General features: G+C 51.5%; 2 long non-coding RNA genes across 3 annotated transcripts in view; one reads left to right on the top strand and one right to left on the bottom strand.

The window, feature by feature from the left end:
* LOC132342346 (uncharacterized) overlaps positions 1-4,035 on the top strand; it is a 22,041-nt gene extending 18,006 nt beyond the window's left edge. Inside the window, exon 3 of the long non-coding RNA XR_009490684.1 lies at positions 3,173-4,035. This is a non-coding gene — a long non-coding RNA (uncharacterized lncRNA). The remainder of the gene's footprint in view (positions 1-3,172) is intronic.
* Positions 1,997-6,241, bottom strand: part of LOC101906866 (uncharacterized) — a 9,822-nt gene continuing 5,577 nt past the window's right edge. The window contains exon 3 of one of the 2 annotated variants that reach the window (XR_003029493.2): positions 1,997-2,174. This is a non-coding gene — a long non-coding RNA (uncharacterized lncRNA). Of the gene's footprint in view, positions 2,175-3,138; positions 3,527-6,241 lie in introns of those variants that run through there. The other variant, XR_009490683.1, reaches the window with a different exon arrangement.

The following is a 6,241-nucleotide window of genomic DNA, read 5'->3' on the forward strand; positions in this document are numbered from 1 at the left end:
TTATTTTTGAAGGCACATTTATAAATTATTAGAAAAATTTTCTAATTTTTCTGCAGTGCTAAAGTTCATTTTTCCTATTTAAAAGTAATAAACTACTTATGGGGCATGGTCTGGAAATCCAGGGTTGTCTCAGTCCTGACTGGCAAGCCTGGTGAACCTGGGCAAGCCCTCACCACTCTCTGGGCCTGTTTTGGAAATGCTGGTAAATAAGGTTGCCCCATGAAAAGTAAATGAATCCAAAGACTCCCTGGCTCAGGACACAGCTCTTTGGCCTGGACATCAGAGCTGTTCATCTGTCCAAAGGAAGAACGCAGCAACCCAGAAGTGAGGTATCTAGAGAAAATCCAAGGTTCAGAGACTCCCACTTGCGCTGTGCACCCATTCAGCACGGTCCAGAAGGTAGGCATTGTCTAAGGGCCATGCCCATCCCAGTCCCTGCAGAGGGCCTCTCTGCTTGGAGTGGAGACGGTTCACCAGTCTTACCAAGGTCTGAGTGATCTGCCCTCTGCCCCAGCCCTCCTTGCCCAGGTTCCACGCCCACCAGGCAATGGCTCTCAGACACCCGGCTCCCTCCCAGGAGGGAAGGAAACTGGGGAGGGGACAAGAGCACTCCTGTTAGGAGAAACAGAGGTGGCCTGATATCAGTCATAATAGTGTTGGGAGGTGGCAGTGATCGTGAGTGACGGTTAGAGCCAGCTGTCCAACCTCCCCGGGTGTCTTGAGAAAAGTCAATGTCAGGACAGCCAGATGAGGGCCAGACTCCACGCTCGTCAATCACCCGGGACCTGTCACCCAGTAAAAGGGTTATCTCATTTTAATATGTGTATATTGTTTAGGGCATTGCCTGGTATAAGATAAGAAGTTAATAAAAACTGCTAAGTGAAAATTAATGGTGGCCAGTCTGGACAGATGGGTGGAGTTGTGGATCCACAGAGGGAAGGGTGCCTTGGTCCTGCCACCTGTCCAGCTGGAGCCTCGTCTCTCTGAGACTCAGCTCACATAACCTCTTCCTCCCAAGAGCACCTGGCTGACAGTTCTGAAAATGCTCTCTGGTCTTCCATCTCACCGCCCCTCTGATGTCTGGGCTGGGGAAGGATCATGGCTTTCCATCTCTGAATTACGGCCCCACCCACCACCTATCAGAGCTTCCTTGGTGGCTCAGTGATAAAGAATCTGCCTGCAATGCAGGAGATCCAGGTTAAATTCCTGGGTCAGGAAGGTCCCCTGGATGAAGGAAATGACAACCCACTCCAGTATTCTTGCCTGGGAAATCCCACTGATAGAGGAGCTTGGCAGGCTATAGCCCATGGGGTCACAAGAGTCAGACACGACTTACTGACTAAACCACTAACTATCACTTACCACCCACCAGCTCTGAGTTCTAAACCTCAGAGGCCTGGAATTCTAGGTCAGCCTGGGACCCCATAATGTCAGAACTGGAAGGACTTCAGTATGCACCTTGCTGACCCCTCCTCCAGTACACACATGGGGAAAATGAGGTGCAAAAGGGGCAAGAGATCCCCTCCCACCCTGCAACTCCCATTTGCATAGTCAGGGAGCCCAAGGCTGGGCTGGAGCTGGGGACAAGCCTCGTGCTTTTTCCCAGCCTCCTCTGGTCTCCGCAGGTCCCCAGAGGCCACTCCAGAGACTATGTTTCATATCTCCCGTGGCCACATCTCACCTGGTCTTTGTTTGCTCCGTCCTCTGTGGCTCTGTCTGGGATAATTCTCTCTGAGTGGGGTCAGCCCTCTGGGAGTAGGCAGCTAACGAGCTTCAGATGTCCAGGACAAACTGCCTCATGGAAGGCAGATGCTGAGATGCTCACGCTGATTGTGGACACCAGCCACAGGTGGTGGCTCAGAGAGGTCTCCTCCTCTTCCCTTTACAGGGTGCTTCATTCTCCACTTGGAAGCAGCAGGTGCCAGGTTCACCCCCGAAACCCTGACTGGGGTGTCTATTTCAAGGAGGTCTGGAAAAGGGCAGGGAGGCTGGAGGACAAAGGCATTTTGATCATTTGGGAATTTATTTCTTTTTCTTTCAAAGTTTTTCTGATCTTTACACTGAGGTAGCAGGATGGATGGGAAGGGAGGCCGGCAAGCTGCTTGTTGATGGCCAGCTCTGTGCATGCTCCGGGCTGGGCACAGAAGTCATCTTCTCCAACCCTCACAGGCTCCCTGCAAGATTAGGACTGTCACCATCCGCTTTACAATGAGGAAAACTGATCTAAAGATCAGAGAGAAGTGAGGCGGTGTGTCCAGGGTCACACAGCCTCTGAATGGCCAAAACTAGAGTTTAAACTCATTTCTGTCAGAGTCTAGATTCTTCCCTACAGCAAGCTGAGATGTTTCCAGAAGACCAGGATGGTGTATTATGCTCTCAAAGCTACATGAATGGTGAGGGCTTGTGGGCTGCCCTGGTGTTTCAGGCACCAAGGCTGCCTTTGCAGCTGACTCACTCTTCCATTGTCACAGGGCAACAGATTTCATATTCACAGAATGCGGGGGTCATCATCGCAAATTCAGGTGAGGTAATCCTAATTGCTGTAATTACATCCTCAGACGTGCCTGGAACACATTCTGGGCACCAGACCCTGTGCCAGGGGTGTTCCACTGGTTAACTGGTAAGAGCTTGGATTCTAGCTGTGTGACCCTAGGCAAGTTACTCTGCCTCTCGGTGCCTTCATTTCCTCATCTGTGAAATGAGGATAGTATTAGTTCCTATCACATGGTGTTATGAAGTGAAATTAGTTAATATCTGTAGAGGGCTTAGAAGAAGGCCTGGCACAGAACACATACCCAGCACAAGTGTTAACTGATACTGAGCTCAACCTTGGGAGACGGGTGTTGAGATTTTCCTTGAAGCCAGGGGTGGAGATTGAGGTGATGCACTGCAGTGATTCTCAAATTCAGTGTGCATCAGAATCACCTGGAGAGTTCATTAAAGTGTGGAGGGCTGGATCTGCCCCCAGAGTCTCTGGTTCAGTAAGTCTGGATTGGGGCCTGAGAATGTGTGTTTCTAGCATGTTCTCAGGTGAAGCTGATGCTGCTGGTCTGGTGACCCTACTCTGAGAAGCAGCACTCTAGCAGACCTGCGTTGTCCCAGGCCAGCTAGGACTATCGATAGCAGAGGCTCAGTAAGTAATTGTCACCCTGTTTATTTAACTTCAATGCAGAGTAGCGTGAAATGCCAGACTGGTTGAGTTACAAGCTGGAATCAACATTTCTGGGAGAAATATTAACAACCTCAGATATGCAGATGATACCACTCTAATGGCAGAAAGTGAAGAGGAACTAAAGAGTCTCTTGATGAAGATTAAAGAGGAGAGTGAAAAAGATGGCTTAGAACTCAACATTAAAAAAATAACTAAGATCATGGCATCCGGTTCCATCATTTCATGGCGAATAGATGGGGAAACGTGGAAGCAATAACAGATTTTCTCTTCTTGGGCTCCAAAATCACTTCTGATGGTGACTGCAGTCATGAAATTAGAAGACGCTTGCTTCTTGGAAGGAAAGCTATGACAAACCTAGATAGCATATTAAAATGCAGAGATATCAGTTTGCGGACAAAGGTCAATATAGCCAAAGCTATGGTCTTTCCAGTAGTCACGTATGGATATGAAAGTTGGACCATAAGGAAGGCTGAGCTCTGAAGAATTGGTGCTTTTGAATTGCGGTGCTGGAGAAGACACTTGGACAGCAAGGAGGTCAAACTAGTCGATCCTAAAGAAAATCAACCCTGAATATTCATTGGAAGGACTGATGCTGAAGCTGAAACTCCAATACTTTTGGCACCTGATGCGAAGAGCCAACTCATTGGGAAAGACCCTGATGCTGGGAAAGTTTGAAGGCAAAAGGAGTAGAGGGTGGCAGAGGATGAGATAGTTGGATAGCATGACTGATTCAATGGACATGATTTTGGGCAAACTCCAGGAGACAGTGAGGGACAGGGAGGCCGGGTGTGCTGCATGGGGTCACAAACAGTCAGACACAACTTAGCAACTGAACAACAACAAATAAATAACTTGGCATGTGAGTGAGTGAGTGATGATTACAGGGAGTGGAAGGGGTGTTGGACCAGGAGCCCCAGGATTCTGGTCCTGAATTTGCTCCCACCTCTCTATGGGACTTGACCATGTTCCCCTGCAGCCTCGGTTTCCTCCCCTGTAAAACAGGGGTATCTATAATCCTTCCTCACTGATGTCTGTGAGGATGAAAGAAGGCCTGGAACAACTCCGACACCCAGGCAAGAGTGGCAAGCATGGTCTCTGAAGGTGATGGGCTCTGGGAACTGCTCACTGTGACCCTTACTGCTGTCCGTCTTTGCTCCCAACACCAAGGGCTGCAGCCCATCTCTTTTACTTTTTTCTCAAACCTGAGTTGGAAAGATTGGGGCCACACTGTCCCCCAAGTCCCATGGCCCCAAGGCAGAGGGCAGCGTGCTTGCTGTGGCCACAGGTTGTATAAAAGGGCCTGTGTTCCGGCCGCTCACCTCCCACTGTGCGCCCAGGGGTTTTCTATTTCAGTTGCTGTAAAAATATCACCTTTGATCTCAGCTTGTGGCTCTTAAAAAAAGAAGAAACCACCAACAGGCTGGGTTTTCATTCTCCCCAGCCCCGCCTCTGTCTCACCTCCGCCTCCGCCTCCGCGATGTCTTCCCCTCCCCTCCAGCCCCTCCCTGCTCCTCGTCTCCTCTCTGGAGCCCCAGCACCCTCGCTGGAGAGAGCACCTTAGGAATCAGCTTATAGCCCTGGGTGTCTCCTCCAGGTCCCCCACGGCCCATGTGCTGAAGGAACAGGACAAATGAGGGTGAAGGACGCAGCCCTCTCCCTTCTTCCCTCTCTCCTTGCCTCTTCCCTTGTGTTCTGAGGGCCAAGAATCGCTGAGACTCCCTGCTTCTCCAGCTGCTGTTGTTAAGTGCATGGCATCAATCACATCCCGCATCTGTGAAGTCTTGAGTCTTCCCCAGAGTAGACTCAGAGTCACTAGTGGGGCCTAAATATTTCCATCACACCGTCAACTCAGAGAACCCAGTCAGCAGCCCAGATCTGTCTGGGGGAGGGGCCTTCAGCCTTGACGAATCTAATCCCATCGCCTGGCTCTGCAGGTACAAAGGTTAACACCACCCCCCCACTGGCCACCTCCCTCCTCACCTGCCCCCTGCCCCTGGCCCAAACACACATACACCCCTCCCTCTTTCCTCTTTGAAGGCTCTGGGGAGATGATCCACAGGTCACCTGCCACTGGCTGTACCTCCATTTTCTGACCTTCCTAAGACATTCCTGGACCCACTCGCTCCATGCTGAGGCCTCTTGAGCCAAGAGCTCTTTTGGTTGGAAAATCAGCTCCAAACATATGGGGCCCCTCCTGCCTTGCCAACTCTCTGGCTAGTGAGGTCGTCTCCAAGGACCCCAGCTCCAGCAGAGGGCCAGAGAATCCCCCTCAGAAGTTTCATGGCTGAGAGGCATGTGTGCTCATTGAGAGGACAAACGAGCTGGTGACTCACACCAGGCTTGGAGCTGTGGTCACAGTTTTCTTTGGTTTCAGCTTTGAGAGAAAGAGACCAAATCCCATTTAACACTTCTGTACTTGGCGCTGTGCTGACATGGCCACTGCCCTTCCTCAGGGGGAGACACAGGTGGGTGCAGGGGTCAGGCAATCAGGGAGTGAGTGCAGGAGCTGGGGTGCTGGGGGAGGCCCAGACCCACCTTGGGTCTGCCTGGAAGAACTGGAGCAGAAAAGCCAGGCTGGGAAGTTCCAGGAAGCTGTGGGCATCTTTGATAGAAAGGGAAGCTTCAGATGCAGCCATGGCCTGGGGTATTCAATATTAAGATGGAATGAGGAAGGCCTGTTGAGAGGCAAGGAGGAAGAAGGCAGGCCTCACAGGGCTAAGAGGGGCTGGCAAAGAGCTCTGCTGTTATTCACAAATCAGTGGGGAGCCTTTGCAAGGTCTGAAATGAGTGTGGACTGTCCATGAAGAAAGCCTTTCTGAGGGTATGAAGAACCTGGGCATCGGAGGTGAGGTCCTGGCTGTGTGTCCAGGCCACAGACTCATTTAGCAGCGACCACAGCCGGCCAGGGCCCAGACTGAGGTCCTGCAGACCAGCCCACAGGCCCTGGCTAGGTAGCGTGCACAGGCAGTGAGGCTGCTGCCGCCCGGCAGGGGCTTCAGGAGACTGACTCATCAGTGTCCCCAGGGCCCAACCCAGGGCTGGGGCAGAGCAGGCGCCAGGGAAAGTGTG

Source organism: Bos taurus, chromosome 15 (assembly GCF_002263795.3).
Source record: "Bos taurus isolate L1 Dominette 01449 registration number 42190680 breed Hereford chromosome 15, ARS-UCD2.0, whole genome shotgun sequence".
Classification (NCBI taxonomy): domain Eukaryota; kingdom Metazoa; phylum Chordata; class Mammalia; order Artiodactyla; family Bovidae; genus Bos; species Bos taurus.